This window comes from Anser brachyrhynchus (genome assembly GCF_964034855.1).
Source record: "Anser brachyrhynchus genome assembly, chromosome: 17".
NCBI classification, from domain to species: domain Eukaryota; kingdom Metazoa; phylum Chordata; class Aves; order Anseriformes; family Anatidae; genus Anser; species Anser brachyrhynchus.
The window spans coordinates 616,719-636,105 of NC_137710.1; the positions used below are offsets into that span (position 1 = coordinate 616,719).

At 48.9% G+C, this 19,387-nt stretch overlaps 1 protein-coding gene across 19 annotated transcripts in view; it reads left to right on the plus strand.

The window, feature by feature from the left end:
• Positions 1–19,387, plus strand: part of MN1 (MN1 proto-oncogene, transcriptional regulator) — a 180,835-nt gene that overhangs the window by 144,442 nt on the left and 17,006 nt on the right. For 2 of the 19 annotated variants that reach the window (XR_013940263.1, XR_013940267.1), the window contains exon 3: positions 7,538–9,070. The exons of 14 other annotated variants lie outside the window; for them this stretch is intronic. The gene's annotated coding sequence lies outside the window, so the exon portion shown is untranslated. Of the gene's footprint in view, positions 1–7,098; positions 9,071–19,387 lie in introns of those variants that run through there. 3 more of the 19 variants (XR_013940264.1, XR_013940265.1, XR_013940266.1) reach the window with 3 other exon arrangements.

Below are 19,387 nucleotides of genomic sequence, written 5' to 3' on the forward strand. Positions count from 1 at the left end.
TTGAGTTTCAAACAATACCCTGGAAATTTCCAAGTCTTTCCTGTTTGTCCCACTATTCACTGGACTCCTCTGTGCCCTTCTGCTGTTTACGATGGCAAAACCATTTGATTTTTCCTACTCACAGGCATCGATCTGGAGGCACTTAGCATATTTTGTGAAAATATTCCCTCTCCAAATGTTTCCTAGTGCGCTCAGGCAAAGTGGAAACATTCTGGTTGCTTCAATCAGATCCCTCTGTCCTGGAATAGCCACGGTGCCTCTCCTCCATCCCCCGGGGGACCGCAGGGGCGGGAGGGACCAGCTGGGTTATTCTCATTAGGCAGCCTTGGGCCACTGCCAGGGTTTAGCTCCAGTAGTTCACGACGGAGACCCACCACCTCTCATGACTTGGGGTCAGACTAAAGCAAAGCTCCCTCCTCCTGCTTTAGTTCTGGCAGGCAAATTCCATCACTGCACAAATATTTTGGCAATCAGTGATAATGGGAAAGGAAATGCAGAAAAGTCCAGTCCATGAGGAATTCTCTAAACTAGGACACTCCAAGAAAAGCAAGCTGGCGAGCGGTGGGGCTCCAGGCCCTCTCCAGCCCCAGTAACAATGGCTTTTCCCTTATCATCTGGTAGAAAGTCTTGCTGCAGCCTTGCCTCTTGCTCCCTGGTGTTTATTACCTAGGAAATGCAGCAGTGTGTGATTTGTAACAACGGGCTGCTCTTTATGGAAGTGTTTTATGCTCTAAGTGGTTACAGCAGTGTGGGATGGTGTGTATATTTTGGTATCTATAAACAAAGCAGCTCAAGAATGCCTTGATACCAAAGGTTGATTTTGGCTTTTGATCAAATACTTAATGTCTAGTTTTTTTTCTCTTTCCTCCCCTCCCCCTGGAAAAAAGAGATCAGTTGCTGAACTGAACAAAATAAAAGAAAACTGTGAAGCTTCCCGCTCATGTGATTCTTAGGGGCAAAAGGGCCAATTTCCAGGTCTTTGGAAGCCCTGTGGTGGGCAGCTCACAGAGCAGGGGGAGCCAGCGCTGTGGGGCCAGGCCCAGCACTGCAGCCCTGGCCTTTGAGCCCTTCCCGGGGCAGGGAGGGGGTCTTGTAGTCCTCGGGAGGCCAGGGCAGCTCCACCAGGGCGGCTCCAGGGGGAAGCCCCAGGGCCCGCCGGGAGGAGGACTGGCAGGCTCGCTGATGCACCCCCTCCACCACTCCAGCTGAGAGTGAGCTGCGGAGCACCGCCGTGCTGTGCCGTGTCATTCTGCGTCCTGCTGTGCCGTGCCACGCCATCCCCTGCCGTGCTGTGCTCTACCCACGCCAGTCTGGCCATTGCACCCAGTCCCCACCAGGCTCTGGGGAAAGCAGGTCGTCTCCCATTCCCATGGCACGTGGGGTCTGTGGGCTGGCGGGGATGTGGGTGACACCCCCACCCTACCACCACTGGTTTCCTTCCTGGGGAGCAGTGGGGAGAGCCCTAACCTGCCCCAGAGACCCAGGCAGCACCTCCAGAGGTTGTTGTCTCTTGAAATGTGTATGGTGGCACGACACAAAAATATCCATTTTCCTGGTTTGAGGAGCTGGATTCTTGTGTTTCATGCTATTTTGGTATTCATTTCAGTTTTTATCATTTTAAGGTTCATGCGTTTCTAATTGTTATGAATACCATGCTAAAATTAATAGTTCTATGGTTGGTTTATTACATTTAGTAAAATTATGTGCATGTAATGTTTGCCAAGAAAAGACGCAGCAGAGACTTTAATCATGTAAAGATGATAATTTAGTTGTTACACTTGTTGAAAAGATGGGATTAATTTTTTAAAAGTTTGCAAACTAGAGGAGAAATGTAAAACAATAATTTAGCTTGACAAGCAAGCCAGCAGCTGACAGATCTGTCCAGGCCAGTGGAAGAAGAGGCACGTTGCAGTCACCGCTTGGAGAAAAGTGGCACCAGTCAATTTTGTAATTATGGGAGGTTTTATGATTCAGGCCAGGTAATCCATGACTTTCTTTGATGAATTCTAAATATTTTACAATGGCAGTGTGCTTAGTGTTTCACTACTGTCTCTGTGGTTTCTGCAGAAGAGGTCATGTATTTTACTAGTGCATGGAGAACAAAAAAACAATTCACAAAATCAAAACCTCTGCATTATGAGTTAATGCATCTGGTACCAAAAGACCCAATTCGATGCTAGTCCCAGACCCTCCCCACCAGACAAGGCTGTCTGCGGCTGCCCAACAGGCAGATGTGTGCTGGAGATGGTTCGCTGCTCTGTCAGCGTGGCAGGCAGGCAGCAGGGGCACCACGGCTGCCACGGTATAGAAAGCATCATTCCCTGCATCATTCCCTGCATCATTCCCTGCATCATTCCCTGCATCATTCCCTGCATCATTCCCTGCATCATTCCCTGCATCATTCCCTGCATCATTCCCTGCATCATTCCCTGCATCATTCCCTGCATCATTCCCTGCATCATTCCCTGCATCGCTGGCGTTTCCAGGCTGGGGCACTGAGCACCCCGTGGAGGGCCACTATGCGTCTTGGCCACGGGATCCAAATGGCACAGGCGGCTGTGCCAGCTTTGTGAAGCCAGAGATTTGCTAGTCTGTGTAAAGCAGGTGATTGTTGAGAATAATTGAAAATTATAGCAGAGACTGAGAGATGGTCCTCAGCGGGACTCACCGGCCTTGCAGAGTCCCAGGAATCTGAGATTTTTAGTCACGTAGAGTCCTGCGTCTCCACTCCTAGTTCCCAGTCATCCTTCTGCCTGTTCTCAACAAATCCCTTCTTGTCCAGAGAGCTACCAGCCAGCGAGGGAGGGGGCCCACGCTTGCTTCTGAGCCCCCCGGCTTTTGTGTTTGAATCAGCTGATTTTTTTTTGTTTGTTTTTGAGAGAGAGTGAGAGAAAAGGGGAGAGAGGCAGAGCACATGGGGAACTTCACACGGTCCCCTGCAACAGAGCTCAAAGCTTCTGGCTGTGCATGGGTTTGCATTTGCCATACTGTGTAATAGGTATTATTTCACACTTGCTGGAGAAAATCTGGCTATAACTTAGGCATTAATTCTGTGGAGCATTTTGTAACAGATTGTCGGGAAAGAAAAGAGAAATGTAAAATAAGTCTTGTTTACTATAGATGATGATGTGGCAAAATAACTCAACAGCCAGTTCTCAGGAGTTTATGACAATAATCATGAATATGTTTTATAAATGTGTAGCAATGTGAGTGGACTCAATTCTGGCTGAATTTAAATAATATGGCTTTGTGCAGCAAAGCCTAAATCAAGTGGCTATAATTTATGCTGAAACGTACTACAGGATGCATTTATTCACAAGTATGTGCTGATTGTAGCATTGTGCCTGATTTATGGTGTTTTACTTTTTCATACGAAAATCCCTACCAAAAATAATATTTAGCGTCTCCTTTTATTTACTGAGCCCCAGCAGTTCTCTAGGCACGGTGGCGGGGGATCACTTATCTTCCTCCTCAGCAGCCCGTGCGGGGCCGGGCGCTGCCTGGAGCCTTGGTGCTGTGCCGGCAGAGATGTGCTGCGGGTGTGCTGTGGTTTGGGGCCCCGGCACCTTTGGCGCTGCACAGGAAAGCCAAGGCCGGTGGTCACTGGTGTGGCCAGGCTGGCTCGCTGTGTGCTTGACCACTCCCATGGTCTGTCTGCAATGCAGCCCAGCTTCTCGCTTGCTTGCAGTCATCACAGGCAGCGCTGGAGGCTGGCATCCTCCGACAGCCTTCTGCTTGGTGCCCGTGCTCTTATGATGCTCCCCAAGTGACTTGGGTGGGTGATAGGCGTCATGTCAGGACCCCTGCCAGGTTTGGTGACAACGTGGCCACCCGTGACATAACCCATGACATCAGGGAAGCTGGTGGCCGGCTCATTGCCCCCTGGCCAGCCTGCCCCATGGAGGGTCTTCGACAGCCACTCATTACCAACAAGGGCATGGAGTACAAACTTCTCTCCTCCCTGGTCTCATTCAGCACCTTGGTAATGCTCAGGAGTTAGAGTAAAGCTTGGATAGACAGTGGCAAACTGACATTTCCTGACTTGAAAGAGCTTGACCCTGTGGCCCAAGCAGAGTTCTTTGAACTGACGTTGTGCGTGTAATGTTTTAATTGCGTGCGACAATACCCCTGGCACAATTAGGCTGGGAAGCTTCATTTATCACCACTACCAAAGGCAAGTGTCAGCCTGTGAGCACCCTTCTCTGTGTGTAATTTTTTGGAAGTCACAGAGGAGGTTTCTAAAGGCAGGTAAACGGAAAGGTTTGGGTAATGATCCTGGACTTGTAGAATTACCTAGACGAAGTGCCATATCTCTGGCTCTGCTAGAAAAATACATAATTCAGAGGCTAAAAGAAAGATTTATTTAAAGCATTTTAAATCCCCAAATAAATCATTTTGTATCATAATAGAACCCAAACCATCCTGGGAGTGTGTACATCCATTAGAAGAGAGTTAAGATCCAGCCTTACTTTCTTTCTGGGTTAAAATCAGTTGTGCTGAAAGTTTATCAGTGATTTATTCTGCAGAGTGACTCCATTTGTAATTCTCCTTCCTGAAGGTTTCAGCACCATTGTTTTTAATGATAAGAACTTGTTGTAGCAACCTCTGTCCCTAAACACTTGGAAATTCTTGTTTAAATAAACATGCAACTTGCAAGCAACATGCAGCTTAAATGTGTATCTTATTAAAAGCTGGCACGATCGGAGGCTCCCGGCTTTCTTGCCAATGTTTGGAATACAGTAGCATTTTTACCCTGTACTAATAAATTTCTGTGGAATGAAAGGTCATAATATTTGCTGTTTTTAGGGAAAACTCTGCTTAGTTAGGTGGAGAGGTGGAAAATATTCCTAATAAATAGAATCCAGAACGAAGCAGGTAAATATTTAGGTTGTTAATGTTGTGTCCGTCTTACACAGGGCAAAAGCTCCCACCCTTGTTTTGGAGGAGAGGAGGAGACATTTCACAGCATTTCCAAAGAGAGGTCTCACAGTGAGGCATCCGAGGAGCAATTGACTTGAAATGTACCCAGACCTAGACTGGGAATTTCCTTTTGCCCCTTGCAGAACAGTGCAGAAGGGACCCAGGTTAACAGCTGAAGTTTTCTAGCAGACAATTGCACCATGGAGCTTTCAAACAAATATTTTAAGTGCCTAGCCATGTCTGACTTTGTGCTTACAAGGAAGGAAGCTGGTTGGGAGAGCAAAGCTGGGAGAACGTGAGGGAGGCAGAGCAAGCCAGGGCTGCAGAGACCAAAGGTGAGGTTAAAGAAACCTTGCAGCCCTCACAGCACAGACAGATGGACTTTGGCTGCTGTGGTATTGGAGTGCGGAGACAAGCGGCAGGTCCTGCGGCTCTCTGCTCCCTGCACCTCTTCCAAAAGCCCACAGCAGTCCCTGGGCGGTTTTGCTTGTGGCAGATGCCCAGAGCCAGGTTCTCTCTGCTGGAGTGGTGGCCAGGAGCGGGCAGCTGGGAGTGCTGGTGCCCGAGGGGCTTGGAAATGAGCTTCACATTCTGGGGTCTGACTGTGGTGGTGCCTCCCCGCACACGGCCAGTGGCAGGGGTGGCTGTCCCCTCCGAGCCGAATTCTGCAGCTGCCTCCTCTGCTCCTGCGCCACCTGCACAGAGCGGGCTCGGCAGCAGTGCTGCGGCCGCCGAAGGAACTTCTGCTGTCTTTAAGTTAGCGTTTTCTAATTAGTTCACTATTAATTAAGGGGTTCTGATGTTATGATGAGAAAATTAGCTGGCAAACCAGTCTGCCATTATCCAGAATTTGCAGAATTAAACTCTGAATTCCAAAATAACTTCTTCATTAATAATTTTGATTTTCCAGACATTACACAGAAACACACTGGTGATTAGCAGAAGTATGATGTGTTCTCATTCACAGTATCCCTAATTAGTAGTAATTTAGTTATTAACTCCTTGGTGCAAGTGAGCGGGGCAGAACTGGGGAATGCCAGCTTCCCTTCTGCACCGCGGCGTCCCCCCCTTCCCCAAGGAGGGCTGCGGCTGCCTGACGCAGAAGCCCCCGTCTGCTCTCGCACTGAGCGGGGTGGGCTGGGGGCTGCCAGCTCAGGGCTTTGCTGTGTCTCACCCACCCTGCAGCAAGCAGGGGGAAGGCATGGTCAGGGACCAGCTCAGCCCTGCCATTGAGACAGCTTTTAGGTCTCGTGGGGTGGGGGCTTCGCCTGCCAGTCCCCAGGGCAGTAGTGTGGTGGTTTGCAGGATGTCCCCTCCTCGCCACACCGCCGGGGCTGCTCGGCAGTGCGCTGAGGCATTACCTGCCTCGTTCATAACTCAGGGAGAGCTCAAGTGGGCAGGAAGCTGGCCCTCTGCCTGGGAGAATTTGTCACGAGATTAGAGAATTAATGGGAAAATACAATATATTAAAGAATGAGAGATTTTGCTAACCTCTTACCTTGTCTTAGCCTTAATTGCCTTTAAAAATCACAGGATACAATGAATTACCATTGATTTTTCTCAATAACGTTTATTTCTGCAAAAGCCAGATGAACTGCGGTGAGAGGCGATAGTTCAGAGGGAGCTGGAAGCCCTGCGGGGCGGGCCGGGAGCACAGGCCTCGGTGCTTGGCAAACAGGACGGGACTTATGCCGGGGGCAGGCCCCGAGCCCTGCGGGCCCCCCGGCCCCGCTGCAGCGCCCAAAGGCCAGCGGGCGCCCCGTGGGGCAGCGGGGTGCGGAGGAGAGCCGGGAGGTCTCCAGCCCTGCTCCCTGTTAACGCGTTTTTATCTGACGCGCACCTTAGAAATGAGCAGTCTTGGGAGGTTCAGTGGGGCAGGTCCGGACTGATAGAGAGTATGAAAGATTTATAAAGCCTTTTTGGTGGCAATCAATACTGCTTCTTATTACAGCTGCGTTCTTCCAAACTCTCCCTCGTTGTTCATTTTTTCACTTCTTCTAATTTGACCAAAAATTAATGGATGAAGTACCAGGGAGGGGCCTGGATGGTTGAGATATACCATTTCAAGAGCTAAGCCTGGTAATTAATCTTTTCATCTGATTCCTTCCACTGGTGAGGGAGTTATTGCTGAGCTATAGCATCCATCAGTACTTACTGGTATTGTTTGTGTGCCTGCAGACCGCAGCCGTGGGTCGTGCCCAGCTGTGCTCGCACCTACTGCTCCAGTGGTCCTTGTTCAGAGAGAGCTGACGTTGTAGGGACAGCGGGCGCGTAGTGGGAATGACAGAGCGAGCAGAAAGTGAGAGGAAGCATGGGAATATGGGTCATGGTGTCAGGCTGCGCGTTCAGGCTTGCTGCTAAGTTTCTGGTGAATTTCACACAAAAATTGCAGAAATCAGAGAAGAATGTTCCCATGGCTTTTCAGTGGTAGCGAGGAGGTTCTGCCAGCAGGAAAAACAGCATGGGAAAATGCAGGAAGGCATCTGCAAATATACCAGGCAGTGAGAAGAGCCGGCACCACCGGCTCCTGGGGAGCGAGTGAAGATCTCACAGGGAGAGATCATTTGGCTGTTAACAGCCTGAAGTGTTCAGTAAACGTTTCTCATTTTCACTGCAGTTTTAAAAAGTCTTTCATGACCATGCAGTATAAAATATGACCTCACTGAGAAGGATATTCACTGACAGACCTTGGAAAGGCCACTAAGATGGACCCTTTCAGGAGCCAGATAACAGATGTACTTGAACATCTTAAAAGAGAAGAATGAAATCCTTCCTGGACTATTAACAACAACGTTGCGTACTGTTCAGTGCACTGAGAACATTCCAGAGGAGAAGAGTTTGTGCCAGAGTTTGCAAAACATAACAAGGGTGAGCTGAATTGCTAGAGGTTTGTCAGCTGACAGTTTCAGCCAAAATCATTGATAGGCTGAACTGAAGGTGTTAAACTCATGGAGAGGCTGTGGGCAGTGCAGCAGGGTCCAAAGCAGAGGTGCTGGGTTGAATTCAGGCTGTAGCAGGTGTGTACAATAAGGAGAGATGTCAGCAGTTCCCTTGTGTTAGATTATTCGGAGGAAGGTGAACAGAGGCAGGTGAGCAGTCTCCAGGTTGCTTCGCAGGAAACAGAGCCCTTATCACAGAGGAGTCCTGTCTATACTTCAAGCACAGACATGGGGTTTGTATCAGGGACCAACACAGAAAAGCCCTCAGGTATGATCTCCTACTTAACACAGGCCAGATGAGCACGAGGATCCCTGTGGCCTTAAATGTATGATCTGTTATTAGAAAACACCTGGCAGCTTGACTGGCATCACTGGGAAGGGACAGGGGTAGAAGCTTTTCTGAACTGAAGCTCTGCTCCCATTGCCTTGCACAGGGGTAGCCCCAGGCAAAGACTAACCTCAGAGTTTGCTAACCTTGCACACAGAGGCACGTACTGTGCCCAGAGCATGGCTTTTTGAGTGATGAATACCAACAGGATAAGCTCACATTTTCAGTCCCAGCCAGCATGAACTTGTGGCTGCCCACCTGATGGCTTACCTGGCTCCTGGACTGGGAAATCTCATGGTGATGTGCCTGGAGAGCCCCCACATGCAGCTGTGCTCCCCGCTCAGCGCAGGCCAGCCGCAGCTCCAGAATCACCTTGCTTGCTATGCTGTGTGCTGCCCTCCCCACATGGAGCCTCTGCTTCCTGCTAGATATTCATGGTGGCTGCTTGGAAAGCCTCAGTCATAATGGGATCATTTTCCTGCAAGCTGTTTCAGAAGACATCATCCAGCCAGTCATATTTCCGTGCAGCATCTGTCAGGCTTCTGCACTTCAGCAAGCTTCAGACAGGACCATTTATAGTTTCAATAATGGTTTATTCAAAGACAGGTTATGATAACTTCAATCTCTCTGTTTTGCAGATATGATGTAATTTGAACATGTCTATAGAAGTTTGAATGAAGGAATTGTCCTGTGTATATGATGAATATTCTAATTGAGAATAATATTCAATAAAGGCCAAGACAGGTGCTTTCTCCTTCTTGGGATTCCTAATTGCTGATGTGTGACCAGAATTTGTATGTCCTCTTAAACATCTTTCCAGTGGTTTCCCAGATTTATTACTGTTCCATACTACTGAACATTTGCATAAAAAGAATTTAAATTAGCCTTTGCATTGGTATTTTTGATATAATGCAGATCTTGCTGCCACATGCAAAGTCCACATGCAAAGAAGGCACCAGTCAGAGGGCAACTTAAATTTTTCTCTGGTTTTGGAAATACCTTGGCTCCCTGCGTACAGATAGTCCAGAGTTGTCCTGATATAATGGTTACTGCTGACTTCTTTTTGGCTTGCTTGGGTAACTAGATATGTGCAGAAATCCTTCCATGGTCTCCAGAGGCAAGCAAAAATGTTTTGGAGTGGAAAAAGGATTGTGGAGATTTTTAAGGAAATTTAAGAGTTCTGGCTATTGGTGCTGCCTGCCCCGGCTGCTAGAGAAGGGGCAGACCCCACTGACTTCCATCCTCAGAAGTGCTGACCCAAAAACCTGTGTCCTGCAAACATCTATTACCGTACTGGCAACAGCTGGGAAATTGCAACTGATTTTAGCACAGTCTAGATTTTGCCCATGACTGTTTCTTTGGGAAATGTCACCATGAAAGAACAGCAGAGACGGAGATGAACACAGCCCTGCCCTGCTTCTCCTTCTAGAGGTCTGGTCCCCCCAGACAGCCCAGGCACTCTCCTCTGTGCTGCTCTTTGACTGAGCTATTTAAAAGCATGGGCTGGAGCCTCTCATTCTCCTGGTTTCTTGGCCTCCTTTTTCTCTACCCTGTTGGTTTCTCTCATTTTTCTGGCTGTTTTCTTCATTTGCAAACCTCTGTTTTGCAGTTTTTCCCTGCACTCTCCCAGTTCGCCCCGCAGTTCTGCTGACTGTGCAGGCGAGTTCAGGTCCCCCTGCAGACCACCTGGGAAACAGGAAACAGTCTGAAGCTCTGGATTAACAGAGATTGTACTTAGTTCCCCCTTGACTTCTCCATTTCCAACTCCCGGGCTGATTTGGGGCCTTTAGTCCTAGCAGTTGGAATCCTGCTCACACTTGAAAGTGGCTTGAGGAGAGCCGGAGAGCCTCGCACACCAAAGAGTAAGCGTATCTTCCTCTGGAAAAGCCTGGGACATGCACTCAGGTGCTCGTACAGGTCTCCTCAGTTCACTGAGGTCTGATTTGACAAAAGCTCAGCTTTCTGAGGCCCTGCAGTGCAGGGGTAGTGCTCCTGAGGCAGCTCCTTGGTGGCCTTGAGCCTGCCCCTTGCTGGCACAGGGTGCACCTCTGTTCCACGTGCAAGATGGTTCTCAGCTGGCTAAGGAGTGAAATCCTGCAAAAAAAAATCCAAGCTGTAGGAGGGGAAGCAGAGGGATGAGATGTCTGCGTCTCCTGCTGTGGTATACGTCCTCTGGGTGTACATCAGTGGTTTGTTTCTGCTGCTCGTTACGTGACAGAGCTGGCTGCTACTGCAAGGCCTTGAGGCTCTGGGAGACTCGTTTGCAGGGCCCTGCCTGGGTGGGAGGAGATCTGGGAGATCTGCAGGAAGGCGAGCAAGGAGATGGCGGGGACCAGAAGGCAAGATCATGAACGCAGGACTCAGATGCTGGAGTCCAGACATCCTCATGGCTGGTGATGGGGAAAAAGCACCTTCACATGGAGGCCTGGTCCCCCACTGCCCTTGTGCTGGTGCCCGGCTGTCCTGCTGTGAGGACAGGGTGTCACACACAGCTCAGTCACGGTGTCACTGGGGTGGGACAGCTGTGTTTAAACCCGGAACAGGAGACTCCTGCCAAGAGGAGGCTGCACCCTGAAGCTCCCTGGCTGCCAGGAAGAGCTGAGGCATGTGCCTGGGCAGCACAGCCCAGCCCGGTCTGAGTGCCTGGCCCTCCCCAGGGCCTGCAAACCCAGAAATAAGTTAATGAGCAGTAATTAGAACATCCAGAGGAGTAGGATTCCTTGACCATGTGTGCACTAAAGGGAAGCGAAGCCAAACGCAAATCAAACCAAACACCTTGCCATCCTGCCAGAAGTGTGCGAGGGGCTGGAGGTGCCGAGCAGCCGGCTCCGGTTAGAGGAGATGGCCCTCTTTCCCATTCATGTATTTTGTATTATAAAATGACTGTGGTTGTCATAGCAACATAAAGGGAGCAGATCTCATTACTGAGGCCTGGCCACATTATTTTCTCCAAGGAATTTCTTCTTTTCATTATTTTTCTCCAAAGGTCAGTTATCCTCTGAGGCAGGGCGGGAGATTCTGCGAAAGGTGAAGCATATTCATGGCAGAATTCCCCTGGTGGAATTTACAATCATTTTGCTTTTTTATACTTGTAGAAAGATTTCTTTTAGTATAACATTTTCTTTTAACCCTTTCTGTGTTCTGCCTGTTCTGCACATAAAACCAGGCTAGTGACTAAGAAGCTTTGCACAGGGATTTTCCACAGAATGCGGAGAATTAATGTCAAATCATGCTTTTATTAGAACATAAACCAAAGTGTGTCCTACTACATACAAACGTTTCTCTGAATTTTGTTTGCCTTTAGCAGTTGTGCAAAATGTAAGAACTATTTCAAACTTTGTTCTGAATCTGTTCTGTTTCTCACTATAAAGCCGTCGCTGTCGGCCGTGAGCCAGCTTGAGTCGTGGGGAGCAGGCTCAGAGCGTCCTGCGGGTCTGGGATCTGGAGGCTCTGTTTGTAAGTCGCCTGTCCTTATCTAGCTTAGTCAAAGGGGGCTTTATCACTGTGAATGTTCAGGTGCTCAGCTCAGCTGGAGATGCAGAAAAATGTGAGCACAAACACGGTGTTATGTGCCGGCTGAGTATGTCAGCATGACCCGCCGAGAGCGGGCAGCCGAGCAAGCTGGCCTGCAAGCAGCAACCAAAGCGCGGCTGGCTTCCCTCACCCGCGGGTTGCTGTTGCTGCCTGGAGTAATTTCAGTGTGCAAGTCAACAGCACTGCTGCAATTCTGTGTTTAAGTGTAACCTGACCAGTTGTGACTGCTGCATTTCGTCAATTTCAGAATTTCACACAAACACCCTGGTTCCTTTTCAAATAAATATTTCCCATTACCTTGTTATTAAAGCTTTTAAACAAGCATTCCAAGTTTAGCTGCCAACACATATTTTCTAAATATAATCTAAAAAAGGAATGATAATACTTAGCCAAAGAAGGAGGAATGCAAATTGTACCTCTCTGGTGTTATATCCATGAGGTAAGGCAAAAGACCTCTCCAGTACATTGCTTATGAGGTTGCCAAGGATAGAGAAGCTTTTCCAGCTTTTTATAGTTTTTAAGGATCGCTTGTCCTGAGATATGAGACTGAATCAGATGTACTAAAGGAGGGAATGATTCTGTATTTTATAGTATGCAAAGATCCGCAGTATCTCAAAAGTTTTGTGAGTACGTATGTATTTTGTTGCATATAGATGTATAGAAATAATGTCTCGTATTTGTGTTTACATATATTGGAAAATATTTGTTTAAAAGGTCTTGTGTTCTACCCACGCCTGCATCACATGCACGTTATTAGTTCTGTGTGCTTAGAGGGCAGGGATCTCCGGTCTCTAGCGTGCAGGAGGCTGGCCCACCCAGCTCTAGAGCACAGCCTTAAAGAAGTAATTAAGTTTGATATCCTGCTGTTATTTTTAATTTATTTAACATGGGTAAGCTTAACAGTTCTAATATAATACTGAAACACCATAGAAATTTATCATGTCTCTTCCCTCTTATGGGGAAGAAAGTGGAAAGAACTAGGAATAGGTAGAAGAGAGGCTGTGGAGAGCATATGGTCGTCAAGTCTTTACTAGTTAGTGGAAATCTGCCCAAAAAAGGGATCACTTTTTGCTATAAACTTCAGTCATGCCAGGATTTCTGAGAATAACTTCTTAGTGCGCAGCAGAGCACCCAAGTGTGTGTTCAGTGGGCAGCCCAAAGAATTAAGCAGAAGAGGAGATGGGGAAGGCAGAAGAGCCTCGTGTTGGAGACGTGCAGGATCCGGGTGCAGAAGCTCGACAGGAACTGGAGCGGTGGCTGGCCTCATGGGGTTCCCGCTGCTCTAGTGGGCTCTACCTGCAGCTGCCCAGATCTTCACCCTTGGCTCGGAGGGCTCTTCTGTCCTCTGCCTGCTATCTTTGCGAAGAGCTACTCCTGCTTCCATCCGCCTGATCCACACCAGTGCTGTGGCCCCTTGGCGGCTGCGATGGAGCACATGCGGCCAGAGGGGCTGCGGGTGGTGCTGAGCCTGGAGGCTCAGGGACGGAGAGGCTTTGCCAAACACGCCAGCGTTTGGAAGATCCAGGATCTCTCACAAAGCCAGTGTTAGAGATACTGTCCTCACAATCCTCTTAAATGGTATCCTTGGCACTGCTATGAACATATTACAAGTGTACGAAATCTGCTTTTCAGCAAGGTGGAAAGGAGCTGGGCATTTCTGAGCCTTTCCTGCTCCGTGGAGTCAGCCTGGCTGCTTACTCCTGCTTTGTAGAAGGGAAGCTGGGGCAGAGCAGCTAATAATGCTAACCCACTCCAAAGGGGTCTTTTAAAAATTAATGAATGCTAATGAATGCCCTTAGCTGTAAAAATAATAATGCCTGGCCATTTTACAGCACTTTTCATCAACAGTACTGATAATAATTTAGTATATATGTCAATATTGTCTGCGGCAGAGGCAAAGCCATTACCATGGCCAGTGATAGTAGACATGTGGTGACTTCGATTTAGATATCCGTTTTCTGTAAATCACATTCTGCATGCAAAATGAGTATTTGCGTATGCAAATGAATAGACATCTAAGTGGCCATGTGTGCTTCCTAATGTCTACTTTGCATGTTCACTTATGGTAATTTTGCTTGGTGAACAAGATCATGTGGATTTGTGTGTGAGGTCCATGGCACACTCTTTATGACAGCAGAAGAAAACCAAGTAAATCAAAATGTGTCTTGATTTCAAAATGGTTTAGGAAGCCCTAGGTATTATTTAAAGAAGAGATTAGCAGAGAGCCATATACTGCACCAGCGAGCTTCCCTTAGAGTGCGCGGGAGCACAACGCCCCGTCAGAAATCCCAGCAAAGCCAGGATTTGTAATGAACACATGCATTCCAGCTGAACTCTGGCTTTGCAGATGCTGTGACAATTAGGTTGATCTGCCAGGTGATATTGCTGTGCCGCGTTTCACGTCGTATTCATCACGGGCTGAACTGCTGCTTAATTTTAATTGCATGCTGCAGCAGGTAGATGGTGTCATATCACATGCACTTCAGAGCGAGGCAGAGCACTTGGAATATATTATGAACACAGGTTATTATAGGGCTTTTAAACGTGCATTTAGCAGTGGTAGATGTAAAGCTTTTAGCTTGCACTCCTGTTTATTAATTAATAAAGGGCCCTGTTCTAACATTACTTACGTCCTCCTCTGTCTCTCATTTTAGATGCTGGTCTCATTTAAAATGATAAGTAGCCTTCTCGTGATAAGTGCACTTCTTGTGAAATTTGCTTACAGCTGGCGACGTCCCTTTCACAAGCATACCAGGTTTGTGCTGCCATCTCCTTCTCGGCAGTCTCCTTCAGGGCCCCCTCTCGGCCTGGCTCCTCCGGCAGGCGCAGGACGGAGGAAGGTGGCTGCGAGGGCTGGGGCCGGGAGGCAGCCCCTGCCGGAGGATTGTCCTGCACCTCGCACCACAGGCCCGGCTTGGTTCCAGCCTTCCCAGAGCTTCTGGTGTGGGGGCTTGGAATTTTGAGTCCACCCTGACGGAGGCTGGTGCCTCTTGGCACCTCTTTCAGCAGCAAACGTCTCCCATGTTATGTCGGCTTTCATTGGAATTCACCTAACACTCATCCTAGGCGCGGGCTGCTCTGCTGGTACACGTCTCATTTACAGCCTTTGCTTCCTTTTGCTTTTCTCCTCCTACCTTATGGTGGGCCAATAACTCACAACAGAAACAGCTTCTTCTGATTAAGATCTCTTCAGGTATTTTTGTATCTGTAGCTCTAATTTGGATGACAACCCCCCAATAGCTGTGATAGTGAGAAGGAAAATGCGTACTGATAGTTAAGGCAGAACAAAGTGCTGTGATAATGTGGTATTTGTGCTTATTGCAAATATGCGCTGAATGGAGAGAGGCTCTTGCACTCTTTGTGGGAGTATCTGCAAGAATGCGAGAGAGGGAATCCCGGCTGGCACCCGTGCTGCAGCTGGGGGTGTTATCCCAGAGAAGTGCCAGTCCTGTCCCTCCATCGTTTCAGGAAAAGCCAGGAGGTGCATTTTTGTTTAAAAAAAGTTGCAGGAAAGATGTTCTGGGTGTGAAGCTGCATCCTCTGTGCAGCTGCAGCCTGGCAGGGGAGCCTGCAGAGCGGGGGTCCCACAGCCCCGCTCCTGACCCCCCTCGGCTCGCAGCAGAGGGGCACCCGCAGTGGGGGCTGGGGCAGGGGCTGCCGGCCTCTTCCTCCTCCTCGTCCTCTTCTCCTCCTGTGTGCGTGGGGGAGAAACTTACCGGCTAAAGCGCCGGTCCTGGAATTGCTGGATCAGCCTAATTTGGCTGCTTATGCGGCGATCCAGCCCTGCGGATTAGCATTCCTCCAAGGTGCAGCAAACATTAAGCAGATGTATCAATAGTAAGAACATTTTTTTCACAGACGTTGAAGGTTTGTTTTCATTAAGTATTCTGGAAATGTTGCTCTTTGTGCCTGAGTATTTGGGTTATGGAGCATACTGCAAGCTCGGAAATTTGCTTTTTTTATTTAAGTTTTTTTCTGACTTGAAAGGCTGGTTTTTATAACAGGCCAATTTCAGACCATTTGATATTGATATATGAAGATCCTCAGGGATTATTGTAATGCATTTTTCATCCTGCTGTGATAGTATCATATAAGGAAAATGGGACTGACTGTTAAGTACAAATTGAAAAAGACATGGTCATTTAAGATAACTCCTTATCTGTATACAAGGAAATGGTATCAGGGAAATAGACCACCAGTTGACAGAAATAAATTTTGCCTCAGGCTCCTCCTTCTCTCCCACAGCTGCTCAGGCTCTCCTGCCTGTTCCTTGATTCAATTACACTCAGAGCCACTTCTCGGCGGGACGGGCGCTGCTGGGTGGGTGCCCAGCCCCGCCGCCCCCGGCCTCACCCCCCTGGGCTGGGGACACGCAGCGTTCACGGCTATGCGGCTGGGCGCGCGGAGCAAGCGAGGGACTTAATGAATGATTTCTTTAGTCAAGCGAGAGCTGTTTGTTTTTATAGCCCTTATAAAAAGATAGGAAACAAACTCAATAAGCCAAGTCACACTCGATCCAGTCTTTTTTTTTTTTTTTTTTATTCCTGGCATTTTATCTCAACTCACTCTATTTTAATCAGCTGTAAATCAGTGCTTATTATTATGGTGTGAACAGTGTCGATGGGCCCGCTCTGCGCCCAGAGGAATGGTGCTCCCTGCCAGCACCTCTCCGCAGGCGGCTCCGACGATTCACTGGCTGGTGGCGTTTGTTGGAGAGTCCTCCTCATAGAAAGATGCAAAACACATTTGAATTTATGATCATTTTGGAGCCTGAACAGGAAAAGTGTGTTTTTCCAGATCCTGTGAGGTAATCACAGTGCGATGACATATGTTGCAATTCCCTATATGCTGCAACGCGCTATGGCGAGCATAATCTCTGAAGTGCGCTTTCTCCTCCTCAGCGATTATTGTATCACGTTTGGACTCCAAGCATTTTGACCATTAGTAGAATGAGGGTGATTACAATTTGGCATAAGGTACTGCAGTCAGAAGCCAATGTTTAGAGACAGTGGTATAAGAGAAGTCTCATAATTGGAACTGTAGGGGGTTAGTTTGCCAGAGTATCTGTTGCTGGCACCAAATCCTTCTTGGCGCCGCACCTATTGTAGCTGCACTTTGGCCCACACCTTGCTTCATACTGAGCCTGCAATTAAAATACAATCAGTTGTCCCTGTCCAGCTCCTGGATAACAGTTGTGCAGCCCAGATTCCTATACGTGCCCAAACAACATTCAAGGCATCAGCGTTTTAACACTGCATGCTCACTGCTGGTGCCTCTGCCAGGGCTCACGTACAAATTCAGATGAGAACATCTCAAAGTTTGATTTAGTGTCAAGGCAGTCCCGAAGCAAAATCCCTAGGCTGCAACATGGCATTCCTATCTAATCTCCTAGGACTTTGGGACTTCATGTCTCTAGATCTCAGATTGCCTTTTATGCTATCCCTGGGCAGTCAGCGTCTATTGCATTTAGTGATGAAATTTTTGTTATTATTTCCTTGACGAATATGTATTGCCAAGTGTTGTTTCCCAGTAGCGATACAGAGGGACACAGCAGCAGCCTGTCAGTGCTGTGGAGCCCTTCTTGTCTGAGGCAGCACGGCTCTGCAACCTGAGCAGCCAGTGGTGCTCATGGAACGGTGTCGGAGAAGCACACATGAGGATACTTGGGAAGGAAGGATGGATGGCAGGAGGAGTCAGGGACGCAGCAAGACATCCCGACAGCTGGAAAAGTCCTCAGAAAATTCTAGTCAAATACAGGTTTGCAGCAGCAAAGCAGGAACAGCTTCTGCCTCCAAAGAGTTGCGGATGCCAGAGTTTCCCTTTGCCCAAGAGATGCCGTCTGTGCTGGAAATGTGCAGATCCTCACCTGCTGTGACTCACGGCGCTTTCCAGGAGACGTAAAGTGGCTGCGTCTGCTGCGGAAAGCTTTGTTCCTGGGCAGCCGTGGTGGCAGCCTTGTTGGCGTCGGTGCAGAGGGCAGCGGCGCTGAGTCCCCAGGCTCGGGTGGTGCGAGGAGACGGCTTGCTTTTCTGAGAAACATTATCCCATTTAGAGCTCACACCTGGCGGCACTGGGCCCCTTCCTCAGCCGGTCGCTTCATGTAACTGACTCAACAGCATGCTTTGTAATTAAAATATTATAGCTGGAAATGTTGACTATCTTCCAAATATGCCAGGAGGTTTCTGTTTGCACTGCTTGAAGCATAAGCTGGCAGTGAAGGCTGGTGCAGAGCGAAGACAAATGCGTTTGCGTTGGGCTGCACATTGTCTCCTGCTCTAACATCTCTCTAATTCATACAGTGGTGCTTTTATTTGCCACAGCCTGTAATTTCTTTCACACCTAATTGAACTTTGTTTTAAAATCTTGTGTCTAGCTAATGTCCAGAGAGCACTCTAACATGGACTCTTTGGCCTTTCGTTCTGGTTCTCCACAAATACCTACACTGGAAGTCTTTGGGAAGCCACCACCGACGGCGCGTGGATAGCAGCAGGTCAGGCCCTGGCTTCAGGAAAAGGCTGCTGGGTGCTGGCGCGAGCGGGCTCAGGCCTGGAGGGGGGCAGCGATGCTCGAAGCCCTTGTCCAGCCGGGGCAGCCGGGACATGAGGCTGTATCCTGCAGGAGCAGCCCCTGACAACCCCCCTGCCCCAGCGCTGGTGGGGCCGCACCTGGAGGCACTGTGGCCACCAGCAGCCACCGGCAGTCCTGGCTGGTGCCTGTTGGTGGCTGGGCTCCCTCCACACGGTGCTGCGGGGTCGCTGGAGGACAGGGCCTGGTGCACGGGGAGTGCTCTGGGAGGGCCGCCGCGTTGCCAGCTGGTCCCCTTGCTGTAAACCACACATCGGCCTGAGACAGGAGTGTGGGCAAAGGAATAACCTGCCTCCTTCTTCAGGGGCTGCTTAAGACTGTACAAGGAGATAAGCAAATTATATGGCCTTAAATATCTGTGGGATCTGTGATTCTCAAGACAGCCATCAAGGCAGGGCTAACAAGGGCACTTTAAACACAGAGTCAGGCATTTCTACCGCAGAGATCCTTGTCTCAGACTTTCCCCTGGGAGAAAAGCAGACAGCAGGTTTGTTAAAGAAAAGTGTTTTTTGTATTTTTTTTTTAAGTTTTTCAAAGTGATTTTATTTTATTATTTTTTTTTTCCTGCTATTGCTGAGGAAACTGAGCATTTTGTCCTTGCTGGCCCCGAGCTCCAGCTCTCACTGCTGCGGTGGGAAGGCCACGTGTGGCCCGGCAGCAGGTGGGAGGTCAGGGACGCGGACCGGCGGGCTCCAGAGAGCAGATCACAGTAGGCAGCAGAGCCGTCAGGACGGCCCCGCAGACACCTGAGGTTCTGAGGGTTTCCACGGGGGTCCTGGGTGGGAGAGCCGGCGAAGCCTGCGATGCAAACTGGTGCACAGGCCAAACGTCCCTCCCCAGGTGCGCAGGGATGGGGTGCCTGGCGTGGTGCCGCGCGATGCCTCGCCAGCCCAGCGGGCTTTGCTCTGCGGAGCTGTGTTGGTGCAGTATGATGGGTCTGTATTGATTTATCAGCTGTTCCTTGGGGCTGGCGGGAACGATAATCCTCATTAACACACCCGTTATTGCTGTGGATACTTGGGAAGGAGTTCTGATTTAATTCTAGCTGTTGAAAAGTGCTTTTGAATTAGTAATATTTATC